The sequence below is a fragment of the Triticum dicoccoides genome, chromosome 4A (assembly GCF_002162155.2).
Source record: "Triticum dicoccoides isolate Atlit2015 ecotype Zavitan chromosome 4A, WEW_v2.0, whole genome shotgun sequence".
Lineage (NCBI taxonomy): Eukaryota > Viridiplantae > Streptophyta > Magnoliopsida > Poales > Poaceae > Triticum > Triticum dicoccoides.
This window is the reverse complement of record NC_041386.1, coordinates 616936496-616943773: the sequence shown is the minus strand read 5'-3', so window position 1 is coordinate 616943773 and position 7278 is coordinate 616936496. Positions and strand designations below refer to the sequence as shown.

The following is a 7278-nucleotide window of genomic DNA, read 5'->3' as shown; positions in this document are numbered from 1 at the left end:
AACTCTTATATATGTGATTCTATAAGACAGTCTCGTTTCTTGATACATCCTTTTTATGGGAATATATGTTAGACCAAACTGTAGATTATTGTCAAAGGCATGCTGTCCTGTTCTACTGCCAGCCATTATCCAGATCAATGTGATAGGCTTCCAGTCAGATATAGAATAGCATAGCTTAATTAATTTGCACCCTTTTCAGTCAGTCACATTCCAAACAGAGAACGCCTCAGGAATTTGAATGATACCCTCCAGGCATAACACAGAATACAGTAGGGGATTTCTCAGTACATGGAAAGTTTTCTCGGCAAAAAGAGAACGCCTCAAGAATTTGTCATTACATGCGCAAATATCTGGCAATTACTCGGTAAACTGGAAGATAAAGCATGCAGCAAGATTACAGTACACACATAATTTAGCTACAGTGCAAGGTCCACATCAATCAAGTATCCTCAGGCTATCAATAAATAGAAATTGGAATCACAACTGGGTGTGCCTCACACAGTCATTGCTCTAGCTGCTCCAAGCCTGGGAGAGTTAAGAGACTACTAGCATTCCTTGACCATATCCGTCAACAGATAACTATCTCCACAGATGAGGATGATCCATGTGTGAGTCGCTCCTTAATCCGACGTCTGCTAGCTTCACCCACCTTGGATTCTTTACCCATCTTGGGTCTTTCAAGGTCAGTGGCATTGCAGTCCTCGCATGGGTATTCACCATGCAGCACGATACTGTTCAAGCCCACAGCTCGTCCCATGACAAGCCTTACATAGTTTGTCACCTTATCTTCATCCTCACACCCAAAGATCAGCAGCACCTTCAAGTTCAGGTGCTTCAAATCCTTGGATGGCTTCCACACCACATTGGTCTTCTCGGCACTGTTCTCGAGCGTCATGATACAACAATGTCGAGATAACTTCAAGCAAGGACATAGAAAGTAAATAACACATGTTAATGAAAGCTTGCCACCAACCCATGAAGGACAACGTTACAACAATTGCCATTAAAATGTAAGTTTAGGCCCTTATCAAGTTTTGGAGGAATTTGCATGAAGTAAATCCTAGGTAAAGTAACATAGTTGAATATGCTTCCGGGGTTCTTATGAAATTACAACTATATTCCTTGTATTTCTTTTGACCAAAATACTTTGTAATAAACAATTTTAATCAAGAGGGCTATTTGCATCACTCGATGCAGAGGCCATGGTTTTCCTCCTCGAGAAAAACACAGGATGGATTTTTGGAGAAGACATTGCCTCGCTGCAAAATTACATTGTGTCTTCTATGCACTACTTTTAGTATTTGTGATAAGTTGGTGAATGGTTGGAAATTAGATTAACTTGCTATGTTTTTAATGCTAAATATCAGCAAAACATATCATTGTAAAAATGTAAACATGCTAAGATGTGGGCTAAATAAAAAAGACGGGTAATTAATACTTACTGCAATATTCTGCAGCACAGGTGCAGCTTCAAGGAAAAATAGTGTCCAGCTCAGATCACACTCAGTGAAGATACCCAAAAGAAACACAGAGGTGAGATTTCTGAATATAGCAGTGAGCTGCTTCGGATGTTCTGGCTGAATCCAAATCTGCAGCAAGAACATAAATACACAGCTGAAATTGGTAGACAAGAACATATGGTATGTAGATGCAGAAGAATTTAAGTGGTGCATAGAAATTAGCTTTACCATTTGGTGGAGAAAATCAAGATGCAATTTCGACAGGTTCGTTGCACTCTTTGACAGGCACTCGCTCAGCGTGAATGACGCCTGCCATGCCATGGTTTTAGAAAAGAGTCTTACAACACGAAGCTCAGGAACATAGCCGAAGCACACTGGAGGGTTGTCGAAGAGCCAATTTTGGCACCACACTTGCCTAAGCTTGGGTGCAGAAATGAGCTCTATCTGTCTACACCCAAAGCCAAAGAACTCGAGCTCCTGGATCCTAGAGCACGGCACGTCGATCTTGAACGTGGAGCGTGGATCAATCAGTCTGCAGAGTTTCAGGGTGAGGTGCCTAAGCCTACCGCAAGCGCTAATGAGCTCGGTGACGTCGGAAGGGCCAAACGCAAGGCGCTTTAGTGTAAGGCTGGTGAGCCACGAGAAGGCGACTGCCGACTGGGTAGGCGCCGGAGAAGGACATGAACTGCTGTCCAATCTCCGCGAGCAGCAGGTTGGCGTTGCTCCCTCGCGGCGGGGATATGGAGAACTCAAGGCATTCGGTCTTGCCGTAGCTCACAACGTCCTCGACGGTGTGGCCTATGGCGCTCAGGTGAGGGGATGACAGGTAAAAGCTGAGGATGAGGGATTTGATGGGAATGATGGCAGCACTGCCGCCCTCGCCCTCGGCCAGAGGAAGCGCCACAGAGAGCAACCTCTGTGCCGCGCCCGTGAAAGCGTCCATGACCTCGAGCGGCGTGGCGCCTTGGAAGTGACCGACGTCGAGGTGCAGGCGCGATAGCCGATACGGGAGGTCACGCCACCGCGTCGAGAGTGCGCCGGCGCGGACCGCCTGGCGCAAGTCGAGGCGCTCGAGGATTCGGACGAGGAGGTCGTCGGTGAGCGCGCTGATTCGGTCCTCGTCCCGGCCGACATTGAGCTTGTGCGGCGGCGACTCCATGGCCGGGATTAGGAGGCCGATTTGTTGGTTGAAACCCTAGATAGAAGTAGAACCGAGCGCTGAGATGCGGGCCAGGCCCAGGCGGCGGCGCCCTGCTCCGAGGACGCGGCTCCTCATCCCCCTCCCGCGGGTGGTGGTGGATCTGGATCCGCCGCGCGGAAGCTCGATGGATCCGGCGGCTCCTGCCTCCTCCTCGATCCCCTCCGCCTCCGGCGTGCTGCTGCTATCCGATGAGGTGCATGGTTAGCATCGATTTGGAGGCTGATTGGATAGTGGATTTGAGAATGGATTGGAGCTGTCGAGAGTGGGGATCGACAGAGACGGAGGAGAAGAAGAAGCCTCGTGATGTGCTGTGCTGTGCTGTGCTATAGAAAGAAGGCAGTCATCTTCCAAATATAGTTTGGAGTACTCACATTCGTGAGGTAGGTGAATTTTCACTCCCACCCAAATACTCCTATATAAAGTTGTAGGTTCATCTTAGATCAAATTAACACTAAAACTCGCCGTCGTGCAACGTACAACAAAAAACCCTAACCTCGCTGCCTTGAGGAGACAACAGGAATCTAAGCCAGAGCTCCGTCGAATACGTCTCAATCGACAAACTTGAGGAGGATCGAAGAGCCCAGAACACAAACTCGAAGACGAAGCGTCGCCAATTGCCCCAGCGCCACAGCTACGAGGACTAAAAAAACTTAACATAAACTACTAGCCCGAGTGAAGGCACTAGGATTTTCCTCCCCGCCACAGGCCGCTAAAGCGGCAAAGAGAAGGGGGCTAATCCATGAGCTTGTCGGCGAAGTCTGAAGGAGAAAATTTACCCTCGCCGCCATAGGGAAGGGGAGAAAACTCGTGAAGATTAACTTGGGCTCACGTACTGTCTAAGAGCATATTCAACTGGATTGACATATCTTCCCTTTGGGGACATCCGATAAAATTGGAACAGATCTGGATTGGCGTGCCGACGAAAACCCCATTTGTCCTCGAACGCAACTACACCCTACATTTGACCGCCCCACTTGTCCATAAAATTGCAGAGAGAGAGAGAGAGAAAGGAAAGAGAGAAAAACGGAACAAGAAAAGGAAGTGATCTGGATCCAGTGAGCAAGGTTATGTAGACACGTCGAGGCACCCCCCCTCCCCGCCGCCGCTCTTACATATATATATATGGGTTGGGTTTGGGGATTTGCGAACAACTCGGGCATATGGATACGGTTTGAAGTGTCCAGTTGTATGCATTTTTCTTTCTCTCTTTTGTTTGGGTTGTTCGTCCAGGCATATGACAAAGAAATGAGAGGTCTTATTGAAGATGTTCTAAATAACTCACATACACTGATACCCCATCGGTGAGACATAATATGACAGCACTGTGTTGAGTGCTAAATATTATCCAGATGAGAATATTTTCAAGGCTGGACCAAATAAGCTCCTCATACAAGTGTTGTCTCTGGAACTCAAACTTGTAATAGGGTCTGTATTATGGCGAGTGTGTACTGTTGGGGAACGTAGTAATTTCAAAAAAGTTCCTACGCACACGCAAGATCATGGTGATGCATAGAAACGAGAGGGGAGGGTGTTGTCTACGTACCCTCGTAGACCGGCAACGGAAGCGCTAACACAACATAGAGGAAGTAGTCGTACGTCTTCCCGATCCGACCGATCCAAGTAACGAACGTACGGCACCTCCGAGTTATGCACACATTCAACTCGGTGACGTCCCTCGAGCTCCGATCCAGCCGAGTGTTGAGGGAGAGTTTCGTTAGCACGACGGCGTGATGACGGTGATGATGTTCTACCGACGCAGGGCTTCGCCTAAGCACCGCTACGATATGACCGAGGTGGAATATGGTGGAAGGGGGCACCGCACACGGCTAAGGAACGATCATGAAGATCAACTTGTGTGTCATGGGGTGCCCCCTACCCCCTAATATAAAGGAGAGAGGGAGAAGGTGCGGCTGGCCCTTGGGGGTGCGCCTGGAGGAGTCCTACTCCCACCGGGAGTAGGACTTCCCCCTCTTGCCTTGTTGGAGAAGGAAAGGGGAAGGGGGAAAGAGGAAAGGGCCCCCCCTTGTCCTATTCGGACTAGGGGGGAGGGGGCGCGCGGCCTGCCCTGGTCGGCCCCCCTCTTCTCCCTTAGGGCCCATGTAGGCCCATTAACCCTGGGGGGTTCCGGTAACCCCCCGGTACTCCGGTAAAATCCCGATTTCACCCGGAACGATTCCGATATCCAAATATAGGCTTCCAATATATCAATCTTTATGTCTCAACCATTTCGAGACTCCTCGTCATGTCCGTGATCACATCCGAGACTCCGAACAACCTTCGGTACATCAAAACACAAAAACCCTAATTACGATCGTCACCGAACTTTAAGCGTGCGGACCCTACGGGTTCGAGAACTATGTAGACATGACCGAGACACGTCTCCGGTCAATAACCAATAGCAGAACCTAGATGCTCATATTGGTTCCTACATATTCTATGAAGATCTTTATCGGTCAAACCGCATAACAACATATGTTGTTCCCTTTGTCATCAGTATGTTACTTGCCTGAGATTCGATCGTCGGTATTCCAATACCTAGTTCAATCTCGTTACCGGCAAGTCTCTTTACTCGTTCCGTAATACATCATTCCGCAACTAACTCATTACTTGCAATGCTTGCAAGACTTAAGTGATGTGCATTACCGAGTGGGCCCAGAGATACCTCTCCGATAATTGGAGTGACAAATCCTAATCTCGAAATACGCCAACCCAACAAGTACCTTCGGAGACACCTGTAGAGCACCTTTATAATCACCCAGTTACCTTGTGACGTTTGGTAGCACACAAAGTGCTCCTCCGGTAAACGGGAGTTGCATAATCTCATAGTCATAGGAACATGTATAAGTTATGAAGAAAGCAATAGCAACAAACCAAACGATCAAGTGCTAAGCTAACGGAATGGGTCAAGTCAATCACATCATTCTCCTAATGATGTGATCCCGTTAATCAAATGACAACTCATGTCTATGGTTAGGAAACATAACCATCTTCGATCAACGAGCTAGTCAAGTAGAGGCATACTAGTGACACTCTGTTTGTCTATGTATTCACACATGTATTATGTTTCCAGTTAATACAATTCTAGCATGAATAATAAACATTTATCATGATATAAGGAAATAAATAATAACTTTATTATTGCCTCTAGGGCATATTTCCTTCAGTCTCCCACTCGCACTAGAGTCAATAATCTAGATTACACAGTAATGATTCTAACACCCATGGAGCCTTGGTGCTGATCATGTTTTGCTCGTGAAAGAGGCTTAGTCAGCGGGTCTGCAACATTCAGATCCGTATGTATCTTGCAAATTTCTATGTCTCCCACTTGGACTAAATCCCGAATGGAATTGAAGCGTCTCTTGATGTGCTTGGTTCTCTTGTGAAATCTGGATTCCTTCGCCAAGGCAATTGCACCAGTATTGTCACAAAAGATTTTCATTAGACCCGATGCACTAGGTATGACACCTAGATCAGATATGAACTCCTTCATCCAGACTCCTTCATTTGCTACTTCCGAAGCAGCTATGTACTCCACTTCACATGTAGATCCCGCCACGACGCTTTGTTTAGAACTACACCAACTGACAGCTCCACCGTTCCGTATAAACACGTATCCGGTTTGCGATTTAGAATCGTCCAGATCAGTGTCAAAGCTTGCATCAACGTAACCATTTACGATGAGCTCTTTGTCACCTCCATATACGAGAAACATATCCTTAGTCCTTTTCAGGTACTTCAGGATGTTCTTGACCGCTGTCCAGTGATCCACTCCTGGATTACTTTGGTACCTCCCTGCTAGACTTATAGCAAGGCACACATCAGGTCTGGTACACAACATTGCATACATGATAGAGCCTATGGCTGAAGCATAGGGAACATCTTTCATTTTCTCTCTATCTTCTGTGGTGGTCGGACATTGAGTTCTTACTCAACTTCACACCTTGTAACACAGGCAAGAACCCTTTCTTTGCTTGATCCATTTTGAACTTCTTCAAAACTTTGTCAAGGTATGTGCTTTGTGAAAGTCCAATTAAGCGTCTTGAACTATCTCTATAGATCTTAATGCCCTATATGTAAGCAGCTTCACCGAGGTCTTTCATTGAAAAACTCTTATTCAAGTATCCCTTTATGCTATCCAGAAATTCTATATCATTTCCAATCAGTAATATGTCATCCACATATAATATCAGAAATGCTACAGAGCTCCCACTCACTTTCTTGTAAATACAGGCTTCTCCAAAAGTCTGTACAAAACCAAATGATTTGATCACACTATCAAAGCGTTTATTCCAACTCTGAGAGGCTTGGACCAGTCCATAAATGGTTTGCTGGAGCTTGCACACTTTGTTAGCTCCCTTTGGATCGACAAAACCTTCTGGTTGCATCATATACAACTCTTCTTCCAGAAATCCATTCAGGAATGCAGTTTTGACATCCATCTGCCAAATTTCATAATCATAAAATGCGGCAATCTCTAACATGATTCGGACAGACTTAAGCATCGCTACGGGTGAGAAGGTCTCATCGTAGTCAATCCCTTGAACTTGTCGAAAACCTTTCGCAACAAGTTAAGCTCTGTAGACAGTAACATTACCGTCAGCGTCAGTCTTCTTCTTG

General features: G+C 46.5%; 1 pseudogene; it reads right to left on the bottom strand.

The window, feature by feature from the left end:
• Positions 1 to 252: 252 nt before the first annotated feature.
• LOC119287382 lies at positions 253 to 2973 on the bottom strand (annotated as a pseudogene).
• Between the last annotated feature and the right edge of the window lie 4305 nt (positions 2974 to 7278).